Here is a 16,887-nt window from a genome sequence, read left to right on the forward strand (position 1 = left end):
TCTCTTAGCTGAGAGCAGTGCCTACACCCAGGCCACTCCCCGGCCACGGCCTCACTGACCCAGGCCACAGCGGCTGCCACACCCTGGTCAGGGGCAGTCACAACCTTGGACAGGAGCTGGGATCCCACCCCCAGACCCCGCTGCCCACTGACAAGTGGGACAACTTGGGGCCAGGCCAGGGCTGCCCGAAGGCTACTATGCTTGAGAAGGTCCCAAGACAGGAGCCCTGCCCCTTGGGAGGGGTAGCAAACAGCCCCAGGACAGTGCCGGGGTGTCTGGGATGATTCGTCACTATGTGAAATGTGGGATAGACACCCTCGACTCAGCAAGGGAACTTCTGACTTCCCGGCCAGCCCCTGTCCTAGGCCCCCATGGGAACTTCGGATCCAAGTGGGGAGGGGGCTCCCCCAGTACTGCCCCTTCCCTGACAGAGCTTCCTGCCCTGCTGGATGCCCCGGCTGCAGCTCCTGAGAACCACTTGGCCTGCTCTGGGCACTGCGTCTGCAGGGGCGTGGTGCTATCTGGTGGTGAGACTGGGAACTGCACCACAGCTCCAGCCCGTACCTGCACACAAGTCCGGGGAGACCGAGGGGCGGGCATGGAGGGATTCTGGGCCCTGCTGCTCTGCTCCTCACCTGCCCCGCCCCCTCGTCTCTCGCTCAACCCAGGAGCCTGGTACTGGGACACAGAGACAGGCCCCAGGAGCTCACAGCCCAGCACTGTTTACTGCTCCAATGGGCAGCCTAGTCCCAGTAGGTGCTGGGCAGGCACAGGGCAGCGATGGGGACGGGCAAGGAGTCCTGGCTCTTGGCCCCAGCAAGGACCTGAGAGATGACCTTGGCACCGACCATCAGGCACTCTGCCACACTGTCCCCCCAGGCTCAGCTCTCCGACTAGAAGGGGCAGGTGGGCAATGAGTGCCAAGAAGGTGGGGGGCTCCTCAGGGGCAGGGTGTCTCTGGGCCTGGGCAGGGGTGGGCATGTTCAGTTCAGCCCCAGTGACCCTGGAGTCAGGGGCCTGGCAGCCCCAGCACAGCCACCTCCTGGGGCCTTGGAGCCCTGGACACCCCAGCTGACAGTCATTTACTGGGGTTGCATTGTCCAGGAGAGGATTTTTCCTTGACATTCTTATATTTCTCTGATTCTTAAATAAAAAATGTGAGAAGCTGTGTCCAGAGACTCACCCAGGAGGGAGACAAATGGCCTGCTATTACCTGCACCCTGGGAGCGGCTTAGCCATACTGGGGACAGGGCAGACAAAGGGTGAGCCCTTACCTCTCTGAGCCTCGCCTCTGACATGGGGAAGCCCCAGGGACAGGGAGGTCGTGGGCCCAGCATCCCCAGCACTCTGCCCTTCCCCCACACCCTGTTCCCAGGACCCAGCCCCCATCTGTCCTTTGTCCCCTGAGGGGTGCCCCACAGGGTGGGAAGGCAGGGGAGGCTGCCCGGCACTCAGGGCATGTGTCCACTCGCCACCCTGGCCCTGGACAGGGCAGGACGCTCTGCAGGCCACCGCATCCCTCATATAGCCCCCGGTAGACCTGTCCTCTTGGCTGTGAGTCTAGGGGAAATTGGGAGGCCCAAGACCACTCTTGGAACCCCACAGGCCCTGACCGAAGGCCACCAGGCACCTCTTCCCCTCCTGAGGCAAAGGAGCGCTCATGCCTCAGGCCACAGCCCAGGCCCTGGGAGGACATGAAGGGTAGTGCCCACGCCAGGGCCCACGGCCATTTCTCCCAGGTTTTCTGGGACCCCCAACCCTCCACGTAGGGCAGCTCTGAGGGCTGAAGAGGGAGCAGACCCTGCCAGTCAGCCTGGGTGGGTGTGGGCCAGGAGCCCAGGTTAGGGGGCACAGAGATGGGGTCCTCTGAGGGTTGTGGCCGGCCCAGTGACCCCAAGTTCCATCCACTCAGGGCCTGTTTCTTGGCTTTTGAGATATGCTTGGGAGCAACCAAGCATGGGTGAGGTGGCTATACCTGTAATCCTAGCATTTTGAGAGGCTGAGGCAGGCAGATCACTTGAGCCAGGAGTTCAAGACCAGCCTGGGCAACATGGCGAGACCCAGTCTCTACAAAAATAAAATAATAAAGAATTAGCTGAGGATGGTGGCACATACCTGTAGTCCCCAATACACAGGAGGCTGAGGTGGGAGGATTCCTCAAGCCCAGGTGGAGGTTCAGTATGCTGTGACTGCACCACTGCACTCTAGCCTGGGCAACAGAGTGAGATCCTGTCTTAAAACATAAAAATAGAAAATAAATAAAATGAGCTTAGGGCATGGAACATCAAGGCTGCAGTGTGGATAGCAGAACAGCCCCTTCTGGCCCCTGCCCTGGGCTGCAGCCTGGCTCCAGCAGGAAGGACTCAGGTCTCCATGCTGGGCGTCCCAGCCTCTCCTCCTCTTTGCCCTCCCAACCCATTCCTGGGCAGCAGAGGAGGGGTAAGGGCACAGGGCAGCCCCTCTGAACCAGTCTCCCCAAGGCCATCTGGACATCATGGCAACATGGGCAGGAAGTGGCTTCCATGGCAACTGATGTCCAGGGAGGTGCCAGCCTGGCAACGGGGCCACGGCTCTCCCAGCAAGCCACGCTGGCCACACGTTCTGTCCTTGAGACCGGGAGTTCCGGCTTCCAGCCAGTGTCCCCGCCGCAGCCACGCCCTGTCCTGCACGACATCCCAGAGCCTGGACCTGAGGCAAACCCCCATGCCCACCGCAATCCAAGACACTGCTTGGCGGAGCACTTGGCCTTTGTTTTTTTTTTTTTTTTTTTTGAGACAGAGTCTCGCTCTGTGCCCCAGGCTGGAGTGCAGTGGCGCGATCTCGGCTCACTGCAAGCTCCGCCTCCCGGGTTTACGCCATTCTCCTGCCTCAGCCTCCCGGGTAGCTGGGACTACAGGCGCCCGCCACCACGCCCGGCTAATTTTCTTGTATTTTTAGTAGAGACGGGGTTTCACTGTGTTAGCCAGGATGGTCTCGATCTCCTGACCTCGTGATCCACCCGCCTTGGCCTCCCAAAGTGCTGGGATTACAGGCTTGAGCCACCGCGCCCGGCCTTGGCCTTTGTTAAGCTAGCATATCTGATCCCGTGAGTGGGGGACCCCAGGGCTGGGGATCCAGGGCCCCGTCTCTCCAAGAGTCCCCCACCTTCTCGGGCTCAGGGCGATTGGCAAGGACTACAGGGAGGGGTGGGGGGGCTGGAGGAGGAGGGGCTCTAGGGCTGACTGACAGAGCAGCAGCATCCATCTCCTGCACAGGTGGGGAGAGGGGCTGGGGCGTCAGGGAGCTTGGGGTTTCCAGGCCAAGGAGGGTAGTGCCCAGGGTCAAGGGTGACGGGAGGACACTGGGCCATTCAGTGTGTCCTGGGTGCCTCCTTGGGGCCACTGGGGAATCTCATCCAGGCCTGGGCACCTATGGTGGGATCTAAGGACCCCACCTTGCTGTTCGTCCAGGAAGCCAGTGTTGTCTTCCTTATTACAGGAGCCACCCGTCTCCATGAAGATCTCTCCCTCTTCATCATCCTGGCCCCTGTGGGGCACCTGGCAGGCTGGGGACACACAGAAGAGGTGCAGCCCCACCCCACTCACTCAGGGACACAGAGAGGAGGAGGCAGTCCCCTCCCCTGCTGCTCAGGGCCTCCTCCACCCCACCCCAAGGCCATCTTGCCTCAGGGCTCCTCCAAGAGGCCTTCCTTAGCCCCTATCCCAAGTTGTCCCATGGGGTCTCCGAGTTCAGCACATCCTGAGACCCATGACATTCCAGCAAGGAAATAGGGCAGAGGCCAGGGGAGGGTCCTGAAGGCTACCGCTGCCCTCTGGCAGCTAAACAGACAACCTCCAGCAGCCAGGACCAGGTGTCCAGCCACCTCTGCTGGGGAGGCCCCACGTGGCACCGAGAACAGGAGAGAGGTCATCTGCAGACAAAATATTTCGAGACACTTCTTGAGGTGGTGAGCGGAGGCTGACGTAGCAGGACAGCCTGGCAGGAAGAAGGCAAGTGGCTGGCAAGCAGTGGCCTCGTCACTGGTATGAAGTGACCATACCAGTGCTGCGAACAAGCATGGCAGGACGGCAGTGGGAGCTGGTACTGTCCCCACTCTAGACTGCAGCCGTGCAGCCAGAGATGAGAGGGAGCCGGGACTGTCCCCACTCCAGATTGCAGCCCTGCAGCCTGAGACACCGCCTGGAGGCAGGAGGCCTCCCTTCCAAGACCTGGCTGTCCAGCTTCCTCAAGTTAAAGAGAGGAGTGCCTGGCAGCTCTGCCTGCCTCCCCTATTAATGAATCGAAAAGAAAGAAAAGCCAGACATTTGAGCACTGAGTCTCATGGGAAGTTCCAAGACTAAACAAAAAAGAACAAGAGAGAAAATGTAGAAAGCAAAAGATTTGTCTTCCCCCAAACCCACTTTATCCCTAAGAGCAGAACAGAATTCTCTGGAACAAGAAGAGGGGAGCTTGGGGAATGATGTCTTGGAAATGAAAAACAGGACTGCTAAAATCCAAAACCAGTCTGTAATTTTTATATATTTATTTGTTTTAAACAGAGTCTGGCTCTGTCACCAGGCTGGAGTGCAGTGGCATAATCTCAGTTCACTGCAACCTCCCCCTCCTAGGTTCAAGCCATTCTCCTGCCTCAGCCTCCTGAGTAGCTGGGATTACAGGTGCACACCACCACATCCAGCTAATGTTTGTATTTTTACTAGAGAAGGGGTTTCACCATGTTGGCCAGGCTGGTCTGGAACTCCTGACCTCAAGTGATCTGCCTGCCTTGGCCTCCCAAAGTGCTAGAATTACAGATGTGAGCCACTACATCCGGCCCCAAAACCAACTTTTTAAAAAGCAGTGAGAGAGTGTGTGTTTGTATTCAAGGAAGTCTATCTACAAGCAAAGGTAGAAAGGACTCACAGGATCAATTCAAAGGGCCCAACATCTGACTGACAGGAGTTCCAGAATGAGCAGGAAATGAGAAGAAATGTTATCAAAGAAATGCCAGGTCTCAAGGCAGAATGTGCTCACCAAGTGCCCAGCACGGTGAGGAAGGAAACACCTGCAGTTGGTGTGACCCCCAGAGGCACAGGGATCAGAGGGGACCGTGCAGGCTTGCGGGGAGAAGGCTGGCAGCCTGGCCAGATCTCACCACCGAGGACCACGACTGGCCTTCCAGTCCTGTGGGAAAATGCCCTCAGCCCTGATTCTCTCCCCAGCCTGATGTCCAGCAGGCGTGAGGTCAGGATAAGATGCTTCTAGGCCTGTGAGGCCTCTCTCTCTCTCTCTTTTTTTTTTTTATTGAGATGGAGTCTTGCTCTGTCGCTCAGGCTGGAGTCCAGTGGTGCAATCTTGGCTCACGGCAACCTCTGCCTCCTGGGTTTATGCCATTCTCCTGCCTCAGCCTCCTGAGTAGCTGGGACTACAGGTGCCCGCCACCACGCCCAGATAATTTTTTGTATTTTTAGTAGAGACAGGGTATTGGGGGAATCAGCCCCCAGTATTTCAACATAGGTTCTTTTCTATTTTCCGTAAGTGTTGGCCATTCTGATAAATAAAGAGAAAGAGTACGAAGAGAAATTTTACAGCTGGGCCTCCAGTGGTCATCACATATTGGTAGGACCGTGATGGTGACCTGAGCCGCAAAATCAGCAAGTTTTATTAGGGATTTCAAAAGTGGGGGGTGTATGAATAGAGAGTGGGTCACAAAGATCACATGCTTCCAAGGGCAATAAAAGATCACAAGGGCAGAGAGGCAGAGTAAGATCACAAGACCAGGGTGAAATTAGAATGACTGATGCGGGTCTGTGTCCTGCTGGGCATGCATTGTCATTGATAAACATCTTAACAGGTAACAGGGTTTGAGAGCAGACAACCGGTCTGACTAGAATTCGCCCAGTTGAAATTTCCTAATCCTGGCAAGCCTGAGGGTGCTGCAGGAGACCAGGGCATATTTCATCCCTTATCTTCAACCACATAAGACAGACACTCCCAGAGCAGCCGTCAACAGACCTACCCCTGGGAATGCATTCCTTTCCCAGGGTTATTCCTGGCTGGGAAAAGAATTCAGTGATATTTCTCCTATTTGCTTTCTGCAATAAGAAAAATATGACTCTGTTCTGCCTGGCCCCACAGGCAGTCAGACCTTATGGTTATCTCTTTTGTTCCCTGAAAATTGCTGTTATTCTGTTCCTTTTCAGGGTGCCCAGATTTCATATTGCTCAAACACATGCTTTATAAATAATTTGTACGGATAACACAATCATCACAGGGTCCTGAGGCGACATACATCCTCAGCTTACAAAGATGACAGGATTAAGAGATTAAAGACAGCCATAGGAAATTATAAATAAGAGTACTGACTGGGGAAGTGATCAATGTCCATGAAATCTTCCCAATTTATGTTCAGAGACTGCAGTAAAGACAGGCATAAGAAATTATAAAAGTATTAATTCTGGGAATTAATAAATGTCCATGAAATCTTCACAATTTATGTTCTTCTGCTGTGGCTTCAGCCGGTTCCTCCATTCAGAGTCCCTGACATCCCACAATGACGGGGTTTCACCATGTTATCCAGGGTGGTCTCGATCTTCTGACCTCATGATCCGCCTGTCTTGGCCTCCCAAAGTGCTGGGATTACAGGCATGAGCCACTGCGCCTGGCAAGGCTCTCAGTGTTTCCTCCCATGTCACAGTCCACTCCAAAACTCAGTGGCAAAACCACCATGACAGCCTGGGGCTCAGCGGTACATGGCCAGCCATTTAGCTGGCCGTCTGGGCTGCTTCTCTGGGGGTCTTGGCTTGTCCACCCATCTTCAGGCAGCTGGGGACCAGCTGGGACAACAGAAGCCTCTCCTGCCCCATGGCCTCTCATCCTGCAGCCCAGTCCAGGCCTCCTGCATGGAAGACAGTCCCCAGAGCCAAGCAAGAAAGGTCCAGGCCCAGCGCACAAGTGTTGTGCCAACCTCTGCCCATAGCAGCTTGGGAGCAGCCCACTGGCCAAGTGCATCTGAGGTTGGCCCAGAGCCCAGTGGTGGAGACTGGGACCTGCCTCTTGATGTAGGAGTTGAAGTGGGGCCAGGAGACTGGGAGAGGAGGGAACAGCTCTGGTCCTACCACATGAGGACTTCTCCGAGCCAGCTTTCTGAGGGTTAACTGAGGGTTGAGGGGTTCAAGGAGGAGGACATGGGCACTGGGACTCAGGGGCAGTGAGGGGCAGTGGGGCAGATGGTGTGAGGAGCACCAGGGAGCAGGAGGAAACAGGCCTGGGGCATGAATCCGACCCCACTGTTGGATGAGTGCTTTTCAGTCGCCCAAATCCGGTCCCACTGGTAACAGCGTGGCCTTCGGCAAGTGACTAGAGGGCTTCCTGCCTCAGCTTCCCCACCCATAAACAGAGGGTAACAATGGCATGTACTTGATCTGGCATAAAGGAAATGTTCAATACATAGCTAGAAAAGAATGTTTTAAAACCTCAGAGATACATCAGGTGAAAAGAAAAGCTGGGCTACAGGATGACCTCTTCAGTGGGAACGAGGGGCAGGGGATGGCAGCCCACCTCCAGGAGGAGCTTAAAGAGGAGGGCTCCTGGCTGCAGGGACAGGAGACAGAGGTGGCAAAGGCTTGGAAGCCACTTTTATTGTTTGATATTTTTTGAATCCACACTGTGTGTGTATTATCTGTTTTACATCTTAAGAAAAATAACCAGGCTGGGCACAGTGGCTCACATCTGTAATCCCAACACTTTCAGACGCTGAAGCAAGAGATCGCTTGAGGCCAGGAGTTTGAGACTAGCCTGGGCAACACAGTGAGGCCCCCATCTCTACAAAAAAATTTAAAAATTAGCCGGGCATGGTTGCACACACCTGTAGTCCTAGCTACTTGGGAGGCTGAGGTGGGAGGATTGCCTGAGCCCAGGAGCTGGAGGCTGCAATGAGACATCATTGTGTCACTGTGCTCTAGCCTGGGTGACAGAGCAAGGCCCCTTCCCATAAAAAGAAAGAAAGAAAGAAAACTCACATGGTGGGTCGGTGGGTTGGAGGCAGTGAGGTCATCAGGTGGGGCAGCTTCAGGACCAGGTGGAAGGGGCCCATTGCGACCTCCCTGGCTGCACCCAGGCCTTTGTGACTGTTGCCTGGGGCAGCCTGGGAGCCAGTGGGTTGCCCAGAGCCCTCAATAAGAGGGCAGTAGGTCGGGCCAGGCCAGAGCCTGGACTTGGGGTCAGGAAGGGATTGCAGGGAGGGATGGCGGGGCTGAAAACCCTGGGCCCCTGCGGCCACCCCCACCCCACCCCCACCGTGTCCCCCAGCCGCAGCCTCCAGCAGCCATGGAGGATGCCTGGACTAGCACTGCCAGGGATTTGTAGGGTGGCCCTGCCTGGTCCCCATCTCCTCTGCTCACTCAGTTCAGTCCGAGACCTTACTCAGTTCCACGGGCAGGGGACAGGGGCAGGGGGCCCAGGTGGAAAGCGAGGCTTCTGCGATCTTTCTGTCCAGCAAGGAGCAGACAGCAAGAAACCCTGAGGGGCTGAGACAAGGAAACCTGGAGGCAAGGCTCAGGTGGGGCTGGCCCCTGCACCCAGGGTCAAATCAGGGGGCTTCCAGGCAGGAGGGATCCACTGGCTCAGGGCCCAGACCCTGTCCATGCCCATCCCTGTCGCGGGAGGGAGGGGCCCTGGCCTCGCCCAGGGCAGCCCTGTCCCAGCTGCAGTGTGGGCCGCTGGGCTCTGCAGAACAGTTCTTCCTGCAGCTGGAGCAGGAGAACCACAGTCTGGTGAGCACCCCACCCACCGCCTGGCACCCCTGCCCCAGCCCCAGCCCCAGGAGCGGCCATGACAGGCAATCCCCTCTCTCTGCCCCCCACCCCCAACCCACCTACCATCTGGTGCCCCTGCCCCGGCCCCAGCCCCAGGAGCGGCCATGACAGGCAGTCCCCTCTCTCTGCCCCCCACCCCCAACCCACCTACCGCCTGGTGCCCCTGCCCCGGCCCCAGCCCCAGGAGCAGCCATGACAGGCAGTCCCCTCTCTTTGCCCCTCACCCCCAGAAGAGGCAGAACCAGGACCTTCGGGAGCAGCTAGGGGCCCTCCTGGGGCCGGGGCAGCAGTTCCTGCCCCTGTGTCCCGAACACTCAAGCTGCACTCCCCTGGCCTGGTACAGAGCCCAGGGACCCCATGCAGCCAACGCCCCACTAGCCCACAGCCTTGGGACTGATCTGGGGGCTCTCCCACAGCCTCCTGACCCAGCTAGCATGCAGCCCTTGGGGAACAGGGCACCTCTGCAGCTGCTGTGGCAGGAGCTGTGGCAGGGGCAAGAGGCTTTTGCACAGCAGTCCCAGGTGGGCCTGGGGGAGGGGCCGTGGGGGGAGGAACCTTTGTGCAACACTCCAGGTGGGCCTTGGGGGGGTTCAGTGGGGAGGGAGGAACCTTCGTGCAGCAGGCCGGTGGGCCTGGCAGGGAGGTACCGGCCACCCTGCTGATGCTGCCCAAGCCCACCCTGGGCCCCACCCTCAGAACGAGCTGCAGCAGATCCACCTGTGCTTTGAGAAGATGGTCATCACAGAGGTGCCCGCCTGGCTGAGGGGGAGGGGTGCTGGGGGCCCACCCAGGGGTCCTCCTCAGCCATGACCCCACCATCCTCCAGACAGCATGGCTGAGATGCACATGGCCCTGACCAACCAGGCCACCAGGCTCCTGGTAGGTCCCCACAGAGCAGCACCCAGGAGGATGGGGCTGGGCAGGCGAGAGACCGGGTAGGGCGGGGCCGGGGCCTGCTGTGCTTACCTCCTCTGGTCCCCAACACCTCAAGAAGGACATCCGGGGCATGCTGGACCAGAAGGAGAACATCTAACTGGGGATTCTCAGGTAAAATGGGGGCAGGGACTAGGTCGGCTGAGCAGGGTCTCGGAAGGGGTCCTGGTCAGGACAGGGCAGATCCACCCTTGACCCCCCCACCTCCATAGCACTGAGCCAGGGGGTGGGTGCCAGGCTGGGGGTGGAGCGGTGGGGTCCTGACAGGCTTCTGCAGGGAGCGGGCCCAGTGCCGCACTCAGGCCAGGAAGGAGCTGCAGATGGCAAGCATGGCAGTGAACCCCTCACACCCCACTCTGGGTCTGGAAACCAGCCCCCCACCCAGGGCCCTGCTTGGGCGAGGGGGAGAAATGGGCTCCAGCAGAGCAGGTCCAGGGCAGGGGGCATCTGAAAAGTGGCTGCAGGAACCTGTCCAGGAGGAAGGGGCCAGGGCTGTGGTGGGGGGAGCCCTGTCTGAGGAGGGTTTCCCAAAGTCAGGGATCCCCGCCCTCAGCCTGGACCGTCGGGGTGGGCTCCCCTCCCCAACAGAAAGGGAGGCCAAAGCTGGAAAGCTCCAAGGGCCTGGCAGGCCAGCTCTGGTAGGTGACTGCGTGGCAGAGCCCAGCCCCCCAGGCCCCCTGCACACCCCTGCCCCTGACTGCTGCCACCTGTAGGCTGCTGACCCTGAGGCTGCTGCTGGGTGCCCTGCTGGGCACCTATGTGTACATGGTAAACATAGCCCTTCGAGGGGCTGGTGCCACCCCTGCTGAGCCATGCCCCCATCTGGAAGCTCTGGGCCCTGCTGGACCCTTCCTGCACCTTGAGGTGGATGGCCTCCTGTCCTAGGCTGGAGGCCCAGCGGTTCCAGCAAGGAGGAGGCCAGGCGACCAGCACTGCCCCAGATGCCCAGTGGCCATGTCGGCACCACTGTGCACCATCCCTGCCAGGAGGTGCAGAGAAGGGTAGAGGCGGGGTCTGTCCTGAGGGCTGGGCCTGTGGCTGGACATAGAGTCACGACATACATGGCCGGTAAGCACGTCTCTGTGGAAATTGGGGAAGGGACACCTGGGCCATCCGACAGCGAGGGTCCCTCAAGGTGGAGACCCCAGCCTCAGGGCTGGCTTCCCACCCCACATCCCACCTGCCCTCCAGAAGGCAGCCCCTCTGCACAGGGCTCTGACCCTCAAGGGGTCTTAGGAGGGTTTCCACTGAAAGGCAACAGCAGTAAAGACTAGGGGGTCCTCAGTTCTTGCCCCCTGGGCCAGGCCCTCCCAGGGACCTCAGAGGTCAGGTTTTCAGCACTGAATCTGCTGATCCACTGACCTCATGCCCCTCATGCAACTCCCCTCCCTTCCTGGCCACCACCCTCCCTGCCCAGGTCCTGTCACCTCCCCAACCCAGGGCCCTGTCCGGTACAGTGTGCCACGTTGGTAGACAGAGCTGTGGAGATCAACACCAAAAATTTTACTTGGGGAATTAATTAGCAGGGGTGCCCTTAAGAACAATGCAGGAGAGTTTTGTGGCTTTCTCATCCCAAAATGGGAGAAATAGAGCCGCCGCCCAGGGTAAACCAGGGACAGGGACCCTGTGCCGAAGAAGGGCTGGCCGGAGTGCCACCCTGCTACAGGCCATACCTCTGCTGGAGGACACAGGGCTTGGGCCTCGGGCCCTCTGAGTTCCCATCAGCATCGTCTCTGGGTGCAGGCAGTCCCAGTGGGGCCCAGGCAGAGCTGGCCATGACCACAGGACCCTGGTGGCAGGCAGGGGCTGGTGGCTCACCACGCTGGCGACTCCAGGAAATTAAGGCATCTGTTCATGTGTCAGGCGAAGGGCAGAAGTGCAGAGACCTTCAGGGGCAACCTGAGACCCCCACACCCAGCCCAACCCACGGAGGCCTGGGCTCCCCGAGGAGGAAGTGGCTTGGTCTAAAGAGCTTGGTTGGACAGGGAGGCTCAGCAGTTTGTGCTGGTCCCCGCAGCTCTGGTGCTGCCCCCTGTGGGGTGCTGGACCCCCTGCAGCAGGTGGGGGACTCACTGAGGTCACGTGGACACAGGGTCTTGGGCCCTGGCAGGCTGGGAGTCTGTCAAGCTGTGGCTGGTGGAGAAGAAAGCCCAGCTCACATCCAGCCCTGCCCTAGGATCCATGGCAGTCTGACCTCCTGCGTCCCCAGCTGGGCTGTCCCAGGCCCCAGAGCTGCCTACTTGTCATCCTGCTAGGGCCCAGAGAGGCTGGGGAAAAGAATAGGTAGCCAAGTGCAGGCGGCACATGGCCCCACGTGGGGGCGCCCCAGGTGGTCAGGCTCCAGGGGGCCCGCAGTGGTGGGCGGTTCTCCAGGTGGCCAAGGTGGCATAGGTGCAGCCCAGGAGGCACCCAAGGCTGGTCACGTTGCCCCCATCCACGGGTACAGGTGCCAATCTGCTCCCTGTGGGCCACGGCGTCCGTGAGAGAGAAGCAGAAAGGTGGTCAGCACAGCGCCAGCTTCGGGGCCCTACAGCCCGCACCCCTCCCGCACTGGGACAGCCCCAGCCCAGGCTGTCTCAGCCCTGAACAGCTGCGCATCCCTCACACTCCCTCAGCCCTGCCCCGGCATTCGTCAGGCAGGAGAGTTCCAGCAGGTTCAGCAGCCCCCACATGACCCTGAGCCAGCAGGTGGCCCCTATGCACCCACACTTCATTTCGCCAAGTTCTTGGGTTCCTGGGATTCCCCTGTGGGTAGCGGCAGACGCAAGTCTTTCCCCCAAACACCCTATCACTGCCAGAACTGATGCAGACCCAAGGCAAGAGACCCTCACACTTCCCAGCCACAGACCATCGGCCACGCCCTCTTCCCAAGCCTCTGACTCAGCCCAAGCCCACAGAAATGCCCCCGAGGAACCCACCTACCCCTGCACACCAGACAGCAGCCACCCACTCTTCCAGGGCCCAGCCTCTGCCCTCCCCTAACTCTGGGGGTCCTACAGCAACAGCCCTGGTCTTGCCCAAGGAGAGAATCAAAATAAGTTTTTCTTTTTTGATAAAATTATAGATATATAGAGGTAGATATAAAAACATAAAACAGACACAATGCAGGTGGATGCTGTCGTGTGCTTACTCTCAGGTCCCTGACGCCAAGGGAAGCACGGATCCCTCCCCAGTGTGTTTTCCCACGGCGTGGGCACCGCAGCCAGGCCAGGGTTGGGGACGTAGCATGCCTTGGGGCAGGGTTCTCCAGTTTGGCAGGGAGGGCCTGAGGCCTGGGGAGGGGGCTCTGGGTGTCACAGGCCCCGTGGCAGCATCATCCCCGTGCCTGCTTCCGCCTGCCCCATCACTTCCCACAAGAGCATAAAGCAAAGGTTGAGGCTTTGATGAAAGGGACAGTGGCAGCTGGAGCACTGACACATGGCTGGCCATCTGTCCACCTATCCACTATCACCCAGAACAGGCCAGAGCAGAAGCATTGGCCTTGCCAAGCTACGAGCTCCCAGCGGGGTCCATGAAAGGCATCGCGTTAGTTAGGAGTAGCCTGGCGGGGGACACTCGGTCCCGGAGCCCATAGGCTGTGTCGGAAGGACAGCGGAGGTCCTGGATGCCTCTGTCCATCCCTGGGACCCGTCCGTAAAGGGACCATTGGGGGCTGGCCTGGCGATGATCTGGGGTGCATGGGTGATGGGAGTGGGCCAAGCCTGGCTGAGAGAGGGTGCCCCAAAGAGGATGACTAGGCCCCTCACTGCCCCAGCCATGGGACGGGCCCAGACACAGACCAGCCCAGCGGCCCTTGTCCCAGTGAGCCGACTTCCCCATGGCCAGATGAGTGGATGGGCAGGCAGGGCGCCTGGGGCAAGGTGTGGAGGCGTGGCACTCTCTCCCGCCGATGGGTCCATACCAGGCTAGGGTGGCCTTGTGTCCCTGGGGCAGAGAAGTTGGTGGGGAGTGGGGTGCGCTGCGGGGTCCTGGTCCCCATGGCACCACAGCGGATGGGTAGTGGTCAGTCCTCACACCGAGATCTCGTACGTGGTCCCACCCACGCCAGACACCTTCTTAACCAGCATGTGCCTCGTAGGGGGCCGGGCCAGACCCGGGGACTGCCCATTAAGCTTACCTGGGGGAGTCTTCAGCTGAGGGTGGTTCCTGCATCAAAACAAGCACATACATGCATGCACACGGTGAACACAGGAACTCATGGGGACAGAGGACGGAGGAGGCAGCAGGACAGAGACGACACGGACGTGGACTGGTGTAACCATGTTGTGGGGGCCCAGGGCAGTCCCTGCCCTCTGGGCTCGGAGGGTTCATCTGGAAAGCAGACAGGAGATGCAGAGCCTGCCTGGGGAGTGGCTGTGCCGTCACAGGACAGACAGATGTCGTCAGAACTGCCACCCCTCCCAGGTCCCTGGGTCCCTCCTAGGCAGCACTGGCCCCAGAGAGCATGGGGCAGCCAGGTGGGCACTGACCGGAGCCCCTGCCCTGCCCTGCCCTGGGAGCCTGGTCACTCTGCCTGGCCTCATTCCTGCTCTCTCTCAGGAAAACGAGGCGCTGCCCTCCTGCCCACCAGCGCTGACCAACAGCAGCTCTACCCTTGCCGCTTAAACCTTCTTGAGGCGAGAGCCCTTTGTCCCCGGGCTGCGATCCCTGCCTGGCTGCAATGCTGCCCACTTCTAGGTCTAGGGCTCCCCATTCATCACTGCCAATGGCAGCCTCCTCCCCAACTCCACAAAAGCTGGACAGACTCCCACCCTGTGGGGTAGGGGAGGTCTACTCAGGGCTGAATGGACTGCTGTGCCCTCAGCCCCTTTGTGGCCAAGTGGCCTGGCCTAGGCTGGGCTGGGCTCTCCCCCTGGGGTTGCATCTGACGACGGGAAACACCTGAGCCTGTGCTTGAGGTTTCCAGGCCCAGATGGGGCAACAGACGCCATGAGGACACCATGCACCGCGGCCTGGGTCCTGGCCCCAGCAGGTGTGCAGTTCTCCTACCTGGGCCTGGGCCTGCGAGCCAGCGGACCCTGCTTTCTCAGTTACCAACCTACTGGGTGCCTGGAGCACACCTGCTTTCTCCAGTCCTCAGTTTCCCCACCTACAAGCAGGGAAGTCCCTGCTTCCTGGAACTATGTCCCACAGGGAGGGCCAGGGCCTGGCCACCCAGGGTGGCACATTCTGTGGCTAGGTAATGTCCTCAGCCCCAGCCTCCTAGAGATGCAGCAAAGCAGACCCAGGGAGAGCCCTGGGTGGACAGGGCCACAGTGACCCAGGAAGCCAGAGCCACAGCCTAAAGGAGGCCCAGGTTGCCGCATGACACCGGCCCCAAGGAGAAAGCCCCACGGCCTCCCACATGCTGGGTCTGTGCCAGCTCTGGGGGAACGAGTTGTCGGGCTCAGGACACAATTCTCATACCCTGTGCCCAGGACATCCTCAGAGCTGGGCCACACGGGCTAGCCAGGGCCTTCAAGGCAGGGCGAGGCGCATCCTCCCTGTCCCGACCCCAGAGAAAAACTCAGGCCCCTGGGATGACCTATGAGTGCCCAGCCAAGAGGGGCCCTGCAGACGACTGGACAGCTGCCCTGTGCCAGGAAGCCCACCCGCACCTCCCGGCACCCACCTCTGCACGGCCAGCGAGGGCAGTGGCTCTGGGAGGTCCGTGTGGATGAAAGCGACAGCTCTGGGGCCCACGTAGGACGGTGAGTCAGGAGTGCCTGTCAGGGAGGGCAGGCCCTGGAGTGTGACTGACCTGTGTGAGTCACTGCTGGACTGGGGCCCCAGGGCGTTGCTGCTGGCCTTATCAGCCTGCAGGGAGGACGACATCCGCGGTGCATGGCTCACGGAGCTGGACAGCAAGGACAGTGATGTCTGCAGGGCAGGGTTGCGGGCACCAGCCACAAGGTCCTCTCTGGAGCCGTAGCGCAGCGCGGAACCTTGGGGGCCCTGGGACGGCACACTGGCCTGCTGCAGGGTATAGAAGCTGGGCACGTCATAGATGCCCGAGTCGCTGAAGAGTGAGTTGGCCTGGGATCGCAGCAGGCACTCATGCTCCTCCCTGTCCTTGTGCTCCTGGATGGATGCCATGATGGCCCTGGACAGGTTGTTGTAGTGGACAGGCAAGGGCTCTGGGGGCCGGCGGCCCAGCACGGGGCTGAAGCTGCGGGGCAGGGGCCGTGGTGGGTCACCCGTTGCCCTAGGGTGCAGGTAGGGTGAGTGGTATCTGGCCACGCCAACTGCTGGATGGGCGGGGCAGGCGTGGCCACCAGGTGGGTCAGGGTTGAGCACGCTATCATAGGACAGGCTGCTGTTGCGGTTGGGCAGTGCATGGGGGGCAAAGATGCTACGGTGGGGCGTGGGGGGGTCCACCCTCGGAGTGCAGGGGCTGAAGAGCCACGTGGTCCCCGCCCCGCCAGCTCGAGGCCTTGAGGCTCAGGGAGCACAAAGTGCTGAGAAGGTATCAGAGGCGCTGAGTGGTGGGGATGGCTGCTAGGCTGTGTGCAGGTCCCCAGGCCCATAGTCAGGGAGGTCCAGGCTCAGCTCAGACACAAAGTTCAGGCTACGGATGCTGTCGTCCCCCAGGGTCAGGGAATCAGGGCCTGCAACCTGTAAGGAGAAGGCATTCTCACCACTGCCCACCTGCCACCCTGCCCGCAGCCGCCAGTCAGCACCCATGGGGGGCCACACCTGGCACCATGGCCTCAGGAACTAGGCCTCAAGGAGCCATAAGAGCCACACAGTGACCCACGGCCCTGTCCCTGAGCATCCATGGCTGAGGGGCAGGGGCTCTGCAGCAGGAGGGAGGCCACAGCTGGCTACTGCAGACACCCAGGGCTCCGCCCTTTGAGCCACGCAGCCCCAGGGGCCCACCACTCAGGGCAGCCACAGGGAGGATGAGCCTCGTCTAGCCTCTGTGATGGGCACATGGGCATGGGCTTGGGCTTGGGCTAAGGACAAGAGCCTCAGGAACCACAAAGCCAGAAAAGGATCAGGGTAAATGTGGGCTCAATGGACTTGGCCAACCAGACCCAAGTCCCCCACTGGACCCAGGAGTCCTAGGAACATGACGTACCCAGAGCCCTCATCTCCAAGCAGAGCTGCCTCCTCCTGCAAGGCACGGCCCCTGCATGCCTGCAGACTCAGACCCTTGGCCAAGGAGGCCCAGACTTACTGC

General features: G+C 60.0%; 2 pseudogenes; one reads left to right on the forward strand and one right to left on the reverse strand.

Annotated features, from left to right (window-relative positions):
• Window positions 1-8,109: 8,109 nt before the first annotated feature.
• Window positions 8,110-8,900, forward strand: LOC140709183 (coiled-coil domain-containing protein 188-like; annotated as a pseudogene).
• A 4,647-nt stretch (window positions 8,901-13,547) lies between these two features.
• On the reverse strand, window positions 13,548-16,388 carry LOC119622546 (palmitoyltransferase ZDHHC8-like; annotated as a pseudogene).
• Window positions 16,389-16,887: the final 499 nt, after the last annotated feature.

This window comes from Chlorocebus sabaeus, chromosome 19 (assembly GCF_047675955.1).
Source record: "Chlorocebus sabaeus isolate Y175 chromosome 19, mChlSab1.0.hap1, whole genome shotgun sequence".
NCBI lineage: Eukaryota > Metazoa > Chordata > Mammalia > Primates > Cercopithecidae > Chlorocebus > Chlorocebus sabaeus.